A 12,652-nucleotide genomic window follows, 5' to 3' on the forward strand; every position below is an offset into this window, starting at 1 on the left:
AGCACTGCAGTGTTGGCCTAAAGCAAAGATGCTTCAGGCTGTCTTCTGCAGGGATGTCACCAGAGCACAGTGGCAGGGTACCCCACCGTGTGATGTGGCACACTAGAGATACTTCCAGCCATTAATGGAGGTACTGAATTACTATGCACAGGGACAGAGGCCTCCAGGGTGTCATTGTGTGCTGAGACATTGCCAACCACCACTGTGACTTGCCGGGCTCCAGTGGAAAAAACAGTGGAAGGGTCCCACTCATGTCATCTGCTTCCTCTGAGGTGGATAGACTATGGAACTTCACCTCCATACCTGGGGACCCTTTAAATCACCTGTCGTTTGAACTGACACCTGCAATTAGGCTGGGCTATGAGATGAAGGGGAGCGGGATGGCGTAGGACCATGCTTTAAAGACCCAGGGAGTTAGTGGGCAGTGCAGGGAGCTACAGGGCAACCCACAGCAAGGAGGCACATCAGTGGCCACAGTGGGTGGACATTTGTTTTCAGCCAGTCAGGGCCTGCTACCACCTGTGGCCAGGCACCCCTTTTTTGCTTATTTTACACCAACCATTTATCTGCTCACAAGATGCCCTGCATGTGTCTTTTCAGAGTGCTGAGCATCCTTAATTCACTCTATTTCCTGCACTTCCTGATTTTAAGCTCCGCTTGCAATGCTGCAGCCAATGATACGCAGGCTACTGAGGCAGGCTGCCGCTGATGCACAAACCAACATGATCATGAATGCCCTCAGGGACTGCAAGCATTGACTGAGACAGCTCCACCTGGCTATGGCAGATTCATGGCCATCCAGCATGAAAGGAGGCATTCTGAGACCTGGCAGGACTGCCAAAAAATGACTGGCCCCTCTCCTGCCCCTGCCAGGGAGCAGCACAGGCCAGTGTGCTCTGTCATCCACACATTCTCGGTCAAGCTTTGAAACTCCAACTTACAGCCAAATTCTTTTGCTTAGAAATTATTATTGTTTAGATTGATTTTTTTTCCGTGGCTCATACACCATTATAGTAGTTAAAAGAAATTCCTGTTGTGTAGTAATCATGCATCACTATCTTATAAAAGTTGCTTTGTGTTTTGTTTACTTTTGTTTAATTTCTGGTTTATAAATAAAAGTTTCTATTTGCTTTGTTCAATTCTTCACTTCATGTTCCCTCTGTTTAAGATGGGGTGTAGATGGGGGTGAGGATGGGTGGTTTCTGCTTGCTTGTAGAAGGGTGTGGTGAGGACTTTTGCTGGCTTGTATCGGCAATTAGTCTGCCTGACTGGTTTTGAAGTTGTTCTGATCTCGAACACTGTCAACCATCTGGTTCAACTTCTGACACCTGATAAGCTTGATGTAGTCAGAGGACCAACCCAATTAGTACTCTGAACTTGATGTACTCAGCACCCACCCAATTAGCAGTCCCTGCATTAACTAAATTCTGGGCCAGTCCACCACCACCCAGCCTTGGTTTGGTCCCTGTGTCTTTCTCTGGTCACAATAATAAAAGCTCAGGACTTGAAAGCCCCTGCTGCCCACAAGCTCCCACCTTGGGTGTGGTGGCCGGGGAATGATGGAAAGCTGCATACACGCAGAGGGAATTTGCAGCAGCCCTGATTGCTGCTCATTACTGTACCCTGAGGTACCCACATTCTGGGCAAACCCCACTGCTCAGTCCGGAGGTGGGTGTGTCCTCTTTCATTAATGCAATATGTCTGAAACAAGTCTGTTTTTCTTTGGTCTGGCTTACCTCCCCCCACCCCAACTCCACAACCCTTCCCATGTCAGCAGATAAACATGGACAAAAATTCAATTTAATTTCACCAAAACATTTATTTTACTATCATTAACTGAAACAGAACTGAAATAACACAGGAAAACAATGCCCACTCCCTCATTGCTACATAAGCACCAGTACAGCACTAACAACTAAAAACGCAGCACCCATCATTGGCTCTTGTCTACCTCCCCCCCACCTCATGCCCCTCTGTCTCACCCTCCCTTTCATCCCTAAAGTGTTGTGGCAGTATCCTTGTCCTGCTAGAGTAGGGGCACCCCTCACGTGAAGGCACAGTGGCTGTCACTGAGGATGTTGCTGTGGCGGGGTTGATCATGTATAGGGGTATCTATGAGAGTTAGCTCACGGATAGAGGTACACACAGTGGATGTCACATGGGTGGTCCTATGGGGAAGCAGCTCATGAATGGGGGCCAAAGTCATACATCTAAAGAGCTCCTGTCTAAACTTACCCTCCATTCACCAACTCCAGGAGATACTCTAAAAGCAATTACAGGCTAGATCAAGAAATTCCCTTGTGCCAGCTATGATGTACTGCTGAGCCACTGCCTCTCACTCTTCAACTTTTCTATACACCTCCCAGAGTTCATTCTTCCATTCACCTGCTGACTGCACTCATGATTCAGAGGCTGCCACCAAAGCCTCCATCAGGCTTTCTCTTGACCATCACTGCCTGTGGCAGTGTTCGTTAGGGCTGTGTGAAGCTTCAGTCTCTGATTTGATTCAGCAGAGATTCAGCCCAATTCAGCAACCAAATATCCAAATCCAAATTGAATCAGGAGACCCTTTAATCTCTCCAAATCGAATTGGAACCCTCTGAATTGATTTGGAGAGATTCGGAGAGTTTCGTTGATTTAAATCACAGCTTTAAATGTTTTGACTACATACCTCAAGGTATCAGGCAGATTGTGAATGCTGAGCTGCTGGGCCAGATGGAATGTTCCACGGGAGTGTGTGGGGGGACCCCAGCATGCTTGGAAGTGGAGACGGGAATGGACCAGAAGCACTTCCAGTCCTCTTCCAGGTCTTTTGGGGAGGTGCGGGTGACCACCCGCCCCCCAGCTCAGCAACTGGTGCCTCCTGGGTGCCCCCCATGGCTGATCACTGAACTGGAGGGTGCCGGGGGGAGGGTCCCCTGCGCGCTCGGCAGTGGACCTGGAAGCGGACCGGAAGTACTTTCAGTCCACTTCTGGGTTCACTGCTAAGCACATGGGGAGGGGGGCCCTGCACTGTTGTGGGATGCTCCATCCACCCCACCATTGCAGTATTCATGAGCCATGCCTGCTAACTTGAGGTATATAGAAAAAACATTTAAAGCTGCATCTATGGCCAAATCGCTGGTTCTCCGAATCAGCATCAAATCTTCAGATTCGGATTTGGCTGAATTGAATTGGGACAGTGATCTGAATCAATGAATAGAATCACTGTCCCTGATTTGGACTGAATCTGAATCCAAACTGAATACAGGCCATTTCGCATACCCCTAATGTTCATGCATTTGCTTAGCTCTAGTTCATGCTGGAGTCTGTGTTTCAGGTGCATGTCCCAAAATTCCAGCCGATGCAGTAGCTAGTAACAGGAATGGTGGGGGGAAAAGTATTCATAGTCAAAGATCTTGTCCGCACTCGTTGTAGTGCATGGACTATTGGCAATAACCAAACAGCATCACTGCCACATGGGGGATTAATGCAGCCACTTGCAAAGAGTGATTATGCAGGAACTCAGATGTCTCCCCAGTCCACTAAGGAGTTTATTGTACATGTCTCAGGAGCACAAATTCCTTCAGCTAAATAAATGAATGCTTCCCTCCAGAAGCAACTTTAAAAGGGGGCCCAGCATGTCCACACCAATGTAAGTGAAACACTGCACAACTGCAATCAGTGGACATAGTTGCCACTTACAAAATTAACATCCCCCCTCCTGCCTCACTGCACTTGGCCCTGGCACAAAAGTGGGGCTAGATCAACATAAGCCCGAGTTGCCCAAACTGATCTAATGCTCCTTCCCTGTAACTTACAAGCCCCAGGGCATGGATCCTCAGGCATCTCCAGCACCAACACTGATCTTTAGGTCTCAGGAATTTCTGGTGTGTTGCACAAATCCAGAGACAGTACCATTGTAGAATCTGACCCATACTCCTCCTCTACATTAAGCAGGAAAAGTATCAGGGAGACTGGGGTCTTGGTCAAGACAACTTTGTCTTGGTTCTCTCTGTCATTCACCTGCTGTGAGTACTCACCCCCCACTTCTGACTGGTTGCCTGAAGGCTGCACAGTGCATATTGCACTGCCTGCTGCAGTGGCAGGACACTCTGTGGATGCTTGTGGGCTAGGTGACGCTGTGGCAATCTGCAACCCCGTTATGTCAAAGGATTGGAGGCAAGTGTCACTTGTGTCCTTCACAAAAATGCAGGACAGCTGCTCATAGAATGGGGCTACCCTGTGTCCTGCCTCCAAATGAGAATTATGGTCCTTGGCCCAATGGAAAGCACATTTCAGGGCCTTCATCTTGCTGTGGCATCGTGCCCAGTCCCAGTTGTGGCCATGCTCCTTTTCCTCGACAATGGATGCATAGACTAGGTTATTTCATTGATTTTGCAGCTGTGCCAGAATGTTTCAGTCCCCACAAATTTCAATCAAATCTTTCAGTTCTTCCTGGGCTCAGTTGGGGCCCATGGCTATAAGATGTATTTGGCTGTTGCTCCAAGCCCAGCAGACATGGCTAGTTCTTCAACACCTCCATTGAGTGTATTTTGGGGGTCAAAATGAGTCACTGAGAGAGGGGTCACTATGCTCTGATCAGAGTCATGAGATGTTTTCTGCTCCTGACTGAGAGCAATTATATAGACATGTGTATGGAAACTTTTCAAGGAGGTCTGACTTTCCACATATGCATTGTGACTCTAGAGTTGGTGCCATCATGTGGGTTTTGGCTTCTACAACCACGATCCGCACTTCCATGAGAGAGGCATGTTGGGACGAAGTGGTCTGCATCTCTCTTCTAAAAGTAAGAGTCTGTTCTCTCACAGGTTGGCTGATCTCCAAAGGGCTTTAAACTACGTTCATCAGGGGATAGGGAAGCAGAGGATAAGGAGAACCTAGTATCAGTGAGCCACGAGCAATGCACTGGATCAGCCCAGGTAAGCACTAAGGGGCCTGACAGACGTCAGGACAGGTGGGTACTAAGGGCACCCATCAGGGGGACTTAAATGTCTTTACACTAATGCTAGGAGCATGAGGAACAAGCAGGAACTTGCACTCCTTCTTGCAAGCAACACCTTCAACCTGGACTAACTAAAACCTGGTGGGACCCTACTCACAATTGGGCAGTAGGCATTGAGGGTTACAGGTTGTACAAATGGGATAGAGTGGGAGAAAAGGGGGTGGGGATGTTGCCCTCTATGTTAAGGAACAATATACATCCTCTATAATCAAGATGGGATCAGAGGAGGGCCAAACTAAGGTATTGTGATACAAGTGGGTCAGGGGGAAAGGGACTTGGTAGTGGGGGTCTGCTATAGACCACCACACCAGGAGGATAAGCTAGACCTGAAATTCTCCAGACAGCTCTCAGAGGCCATATGGTTGACAAAGATGGTTGTCATGGATGACCTAAACTACCCTGACATCTGCTAGGGGGAGCAGTTAGCCAAATCTAACTGCTCACATAGGTTCTTAACCTGCATACAGGACCTCCACCTAATGCAGGAGGTATACGATCCCACTAGGGGAAATGCCTTGCTAGACTTGATGTTAGCTACTGGGGATGAACTGGTGGGGCATCTGCAGGTACAAGGTAACCTAGGGGATACTGACCATCAAATGATTGAATTCACTGTTCAGCAAAGGTTGGATAAACTAACCAGCAGCACTGAAGTGCTAGGCTTCAGAAAGGCTAACTTCAGTGTGCTCAGGAGATTAGTTAGTGAGGCATTAAAGCTCAAGAGCATTGGTGAAATGGGAGTCCTGGAAGGGTGGTCATTCCTCAAGGGAGCAATCCTACGGGCGCAGAAGGAGACAATTCTATTGTGCATAAAAGGGGGCAAAGGGGCCTCTTGGCTGTACAGGGAAGCCCAGGGAAGCTTAAGGGCAAAGAAAGAGGTATACAGGCTGTGAAACAGGGGGTAGCTACCAAGGAGAAGTATACCTCCCTGGCTTGCACTTGCAGGGAATCAGTTAGGATGACCAAAGCAGGATTATATCTTAGGCTGGCAACAACAATTAAGGCAACAAAAAGTCCTTCTTCAGATATATAGCGAGCAAAAGGAAGGTACAAGGTAGCATAGGACCCCTACAGGACAAACTAGGGCAACTGGTGACAAAGAGGGGGACAAAGCTGAGCTCTTCAATGAGTTCTTTGCATCTGTATTCCTAGACACAGACCAAGACAAATCTCCCAGTTGTATCATAGATAGACACAGGAGGGACACCAGCCTACCAACTGTTAGCACAGACTTAATGAAGGGGCACTTGGAGCGGTTAGATGTGTTCAGATCAGCGGGCCCAAATGAACTTAATCCAAGGGTGCTGAAGGAATTGGCCAGTGTCATAGCAGGACTGCTAGCATGGCTGTTCGAGCATTCATGGTGTTCTGGTCAGGTCCCAGAGGACTGGAAAAGGGCCAATGTGGTCCCTATTTTCAAGAAGGGGAGGAGGGAGGGACCAGGAAACTATAGGTGAGCTGGTCTCACCTCTATCCTTGGGAAAACTGGAAAAAATCATTAAGGATTACACTCATGGGAGCCCAGCAGGGGAAATAATGCTGAAAGGAAATCAGCACGGATTTATTGCAGGTTGATCCTGCCTGACTAACCTTGTTTCTCTTTATGACCAGGTCACAAAATGCTTAGACACAGGAGTTGATGTAGATGTCATCTATCTAGATTTTAAGAAGACCTTTGACATGGTATCTCATTCTGTTCTCATAAATAAACTGACAGGCTGTGATGTATGTGAACATTGGGCCTCAAGTACCTGCTCTCAAACACCTTTGCCCAGATGGTGCACATTGGGCATTCTCTGGGCTGGCATCTTTGGCTGATCAGGTGTCTTCCCCATGATTCGTGGCCCCTGCTCTCGCTTGCCACAACTTGTTGGTTCCTCAGTGGACGGGGTCAGTAGCCTGGTTCGTTCACTGGCCCGTGGCTCGCCCGACGGTCCTTCACAGGGCTCCACCATCCCTACACCCCAGCCTCACTCTACCTAGTGCACCTTGGTTCCTAGTTGGCCTTGTCCCTCTCGTGGAGCCATGTCCTTCTGCCAGCCACCCACTTTGCCTGCTAGCCAGCACAGGGCCTGGTCCCTTGGCTCCTACCCTACTTGGCCTTCCTTTTTTCTGCCAACCCATTCTCTTGGGGAAACATAGAGAAAAAACCTCCGAGGCCCTAGCCTCAGTCCCAATACCTGAGGGAAACAAGAAAACCCTCTTCTCAACCCCTTCACACATGGGGAAACATAAATCAGAGTCTTAGTGTTAACTAAACACAGGGTCATCCCCTCGCATGCCCCACCTGGCTTCTTAGCTCTGATCACCCCTACTTCAGCTCGGAGACACTCTCCCGGGTACCAGCCGTCCCTGAGGTTTCCTCCCACCCAGCTGTTGGCTTGGCCGACAATGACAGCGATACCCACCCCGACCGTGGCCACTCCGGAGCTTCCCTCGTGGTCCTTCTGGCGTGTTGCCGCTCTCACCCCGGCCAATCTAATGCTCCCACCTGGACTCCTGCAGGGTCTTCAGTTCTTCCCTGGATCCTGGTTCAGGTCCAGGGCTCCTGCCAACTGATGGTCTCCTGCTTTTGCCTCTTGGCGAGTCGCCCTGCTCCCCGCTGTCTCCATTCACTCCCGGCTTGCCAGGTCCTGTGAGACCCGAAGTAGGGCTCTCCTCTGGGCCAGCTGGGGTCCTTCCTCTCCACCTCTCTCCCCTGCCATGGCATCAGCCACCATCATTAACCACGCCAGCTGGCGCTCATAACTTACGTCACCAGCCAGTCTTAATTGAATAAATAAGCGGTTGACGTGCCGCGCAGGCTCTTCCCTCTGCCCCTGCTGGGCTGTGTCTCCTGCTGCCAGTGAGTGTCTTTCATTACTTGTACGTCCCTTCCTGGGACAATGTAGATGATTACTAGGCCTGTGCAAAGTGGCTGGTATTCACTTTGGATTCATATTTGGCTGATTTGGGCGGCAGTGATTTGATTCAATGATTCGCATCATTGTCCCAAATTGATTTGGTTGAATCTGGTTTGGAGATTTGGCTGCTGCTGAATCTCCAAATCACCCAGGCCCATCCCCCACCCACTCTCCAAGCCCCGGCAATGGCTGCCTGCCTGCCCCAGCCCCCAGCACTTTGAAAAAAAAGCCCCCACTCACTGACTGCTGCCAAGCAGGGGAGTGATCCCCACTGCCCCCCTCTTCCACATGCTGCTTAGGGGGCACAACCCCCTGCCACCTGCCCCCACTGTCCCAGCCCCCCCATGCCTGCCCCACCCACTCCAGCTCCAGCCCTTTAAGAAAAAAAACCCCAACCTTATTAGTTCCTGCCAGTGGGGGCGATCCCCACTGTCCCCCACTGCCCTATGCCACATGGGGGGTCTTCCATAAGCCCCCTGATGCCCCAAGGCCACTGCAGGAACTGGTGAGTCTTGGAGGGGGTTTCTTAAAGGGCCAGAGCTGGGGCAAGCAGGTCAGCTGTTGTACAGCTGGGGAAGTAGGGGGGGTCAGAGGGCTCGTGGCAGAGCCCCCCATGTAGCATGGGGCAGTGGGGATTGAGCTGGCAACACCTGGTGAGTTGGTGCTTTGAAAAAAAGCCCCAGGAGCTGGGGCAGGCAGGGCAGCCATGTGAGAGCTGGAGGAGCAGGCGGGGGTCAGGGGGCTGGGGGAGCAGGCAGGGGATGGGTCCTCACAGGGTTCCCCCTTTGTCCCCTCCCCCAACCTCCCACCCCCTACTTACCAGCATGGAGTCCAGCTCCAGCTGTCTGCTGCAGTGGGCAAGGACTACCTAAATGATCTCTGAATCTTTTCTGAAAATTCCAAGAGCTTCAAATTGATTCAGACCTTTTTATTGGTCCCCTGATTCAGATTTGGAGATTCGGCCACTGAATCTGGCTGAACCTCCTCTGAATTGAATCAGCACCTGAAACATGGTCAGGTGGGTGGCAAATTGGCTTAGAAGTCACACCCAGAAAGTGGTGGTGGATGGGTCAATGTCAACCTGGAAAGATGTGGGCAGTGGAGTCCTGCAAGACTCAGTCCTGGGACCAGTGCTATTCAGTGTCTTCATCAGTTACTTGGAGAAGGGCGTGGAGAGCACCACAAGAGAAGACTGAGAGGGATCTGGTGGCTGTCTATAAACTCACCAGGGAGGACCAGCAGAAAATAGGTGAGGCTCTGTTCCCCCAGGCTTCACCTTGGATAACAAGGAATAACAGCCACAAATTGATTGAGAGTAGGTTTGGGCTTAATATCAGGAGGCATTACTTTATGGTTAGGGCTGCCAGGCTCTGGAATGGGCTCCCAAGGGAGGTGGTGCTCTCCTCTACCTTGGGGGGTCTTCAAGAGGAGGTTGGATAGCTATCTGGCTCAGGTATTATGATCCCAGAACTCATTCCTGCCCAGGGTAGGGGGTCAGACTTAATGATCTGTTCAGGTCCCTTCTGACCCTAGAAACTATGAAACTATGATCAACAAGTCTAACTGCACTTTATCATGCATTAGCAGATGCATGATGAACAGGTCCAGGGAGGTGATGCTTCCCCTCTAAGCAACACTGGTTAGGCTGCACTTGGAGCACTGCTTCCAGTTTCTGGTGCCATACTTCAAAAGGGATGCAGAGAATCTTGGCGGGGTTCAGAGGAGGGCCACTCGTATGGTCACAAGCCTGCAGGCAAAGCCCTATGAGGAAAAACTGAGGGACCTAGATCTCTTCAACCTTCACAAGAGAAGGCTGAGAGGTGATCTTGTGGCTGCCTATAAGTTCATCAGAGGAGGGCAGCAGAGAGTAGGAGATGCTCTATTTACTAGGGCACCCCCTGGAGTAACTAGGAACAATGGCCACAAATTGATGGAGAGATTTAGGTTGGACATTAAAAAGAACTTCCTCACCATAAGAGTTGCCAGAATCTGGAATGGGCTTCCAAAGGAGGTGGTGCTCTCCTCTACCTTGGGCATCTTCAAGAGGAGGGTGGACAGGCACCTACATGGAGTCATCTGACCCCAGGGCTCTTTCCTGCCCAGGGCAGGGGGTGGGACTCAATGACCTGCTGAGGTCCCTTCTGATCTTAACATCTATGAATCTATGAATCATAGCTCTGCAGGTGTGAACAGTGTCTCAGTACTGGCACTCACAGAAATCTGCTCATGTGACCTTTCCTGACAGTACACTTTGGAAATCCATTGCCTTCCCCAAATTGTTTCCCAGATGCCCCATTGTCCAGAAGGGTCATTCTTAATGGCTTCCTGCTGCACACATCCAAAATTCATTGCTTAGCAGCTTGTGATAAAGCTTGAAAGGAATTGCTGCTAGCCCTTCAAGCAAACCCACCCCCTGCCCCTCTGGTAACACTGTCTGACCTATCAGTCACTAAACTGTGCTCCTGGGGATCTATTTGTTCTGAGCAGAGTGGGGGAGAAATTGGGGTTCATTCATTCAGCCTTCTGCTCAGCACCTGCCTTTTTACTGCTGTGTGCTTGACAGATTTCAGGGTAGTCCCCCAAAAAAACCTAAAACCCCAGGTTTTTACATGATAGGCAGTGATAATGGGACCTATTCAAAAATAGAACAGGAACCTCACACCTTTCTTCCTCAGTTTATACTGGGTTGGGGGTGTTTGCTGGGCTGAACTTCATGGCAGGTCTAGTCATTGTTCCGCTAAGTGCTATTATCTGCAGTCCTGAGTGGATCACAGGTTTCTAGGATCATCAGACACACCAAGTTTTTACAGGAGGGATGGTTATAGGAACCTGGTATGTGTAGGAATTGAAATGGAAAGAGCAGGGCTATTAATGCTAATCTCCCTGTTCATCAACACATAAAGCATTCAGTCATTTCAGTGTTCTGCTCAGTGCCTGCTTGTTTTCCGCTGAGTGCACATCATCAAAAACCAAGTGTAGGGAGATTTTGGACATTTGTGGCTACAATTTTACTTGTTGGTTTAGGCACAGCAATCTCTGGCATAGCTCTTGATGTGCCAATGGGATCTATTCAAAAAGAGCAAGGGGACCTCACACCCACCTTTCTTTTCCAGCTTATGCCAGGTTCAGGGGTGTTTCCTGGGGTGAAACTTTGTGGCAGGTCTAGTCATTGTTCCTCTAAGCACTATTATCTGCAGCCTTGGGTGTATCATGGGTTTCTGGGGTAATCAGACTCCCCAAGTTTTTACAGGAGGGGCAGTTACAGAACCTGAGGTATGTAGGAATTGAAATTTAAAGAGCATGGTTGTTATAATGCTAATGACCCTATTCAAAAGCCCTACCTAGTCAACCCCCTTAGCACAAGCAGGTGGTGCTCTGAGTGACACAGTAACTGTTGTTTTCTGCATAACAAGATGACTTCTCTGACTCGTGATGGAATCTGCAAGGAGAATCAGATGCTGTTGGATGCCCTAGAGGTGTCCAACTGGAGAATGGTGGCACTAGATAATGCAGAGATCTTGCTATTGAATGCAATGCAGGCTATGATGGACCTTCTACAGAGGTGCCAACACAGGGTATCCACAAGGGCTGTGTGAAATTTCACTTGCTGTTTCAATTCAACACTGTTTCATCTCATTTTGAGCTTGAAACAGTGAAATTGAATCGAAATGAAGGGCTTCGAAACAGCCTCGAAACAAAACAAGGGTAGTTGAAATGTTTTGAAAGTTTCAAAATGTTTCAAGTTTCAAAGTCAGCAGTGAGGTGTTGGGAGATAGGGGAGAACCAGAGCTGCACTTCCAACAGCAGTCGGGAGCGCAGCCCTGGCTCTCCCCATCTCCCACCACTGGGCTGCAGGAAGCTGATCACAGTGCAGGGAAACGGAACCGAGCCTGGGCTCAGTTCCCCTCCCAAGCACTGCAATGGGGCTGGGGAAAGGAACTGAGCCCAGCTGGCCCAGCCTGATCATTGGGCTGGGAACTCAGCCCAGCTGGGGTGAATTCCTTTCTCCAGTATGATGGTCAGGCTGGGGAAACGAACTCAGCCCAGCTGCATTGAGTTCATTTCCCCAGCCCCAGCCCTATCTAGTGTGGGGGATGGGAAGTCATCCCAGCTGGGCTGACTTCCCATCCCCAGCCTGATCTAGCACTGGGGAGGGGAACTGATCAATCAGGCTCAGTTCCATTCCCCGGTCCCAGGCTGCAGCATCAGCTTCCTTCCCTCATCTGGCAGGCAGATCAGGGCCCGCAGCCCCAATGTGCCTGCTAGATGAGAGAAGCTGTTTCAAGTTTCCTTGAAACGTTGAAACAAAAACAAAACAGTTTCACTGTTTCAATGAAGCAAAATGGAAAAGCTGTTTTAAATAGAAATGAAATTCAAAACAAAACACTGTTCCATGGAACCCTCAAAACTCAAGTCAAAATGGACCGGTGCTGTTTTGCACAGCCTAGTATCCACTTCTCATGCCTTGCTATACTAATCAATGGGCCATGAGGTGGAGCTGGAGAACCAAGAGGAAGCCATGGATCTCAAGGCAAACATGGTTTTGTGGCTCAATCTACAGAGCAAAGATCTTAAAGTCTGGGCCCAAACAAGCAGCTCTGACTGGTGGGAATGCATTGTACTATTGACTTGGGATGATCAGCAGTGGCTCATAGTTTCATAGTTTCATAGTAGCTAGAGTCGGAAGGGACCTAGGTAGATCATCTAGTCCGACCCCCTGCCTGAGCAGGAAAGAGCACCGGGG

Source organism: Crocodylus porosus, unplaced genomic scaffold (assembly GCF_001723895.1).
Source record: "Crocodylus porosus isolate Cpor-Errol unplaced genomic scaffold, CroPor_comp1, whole genome shotgun sequence".
In the NCBI taxonomy this organism is placed as follows: Eukaryota; Metazoa; Chordata; order Crocodylia; family Crocodylidae; genus Crocodylus; species Crocodylus porosus.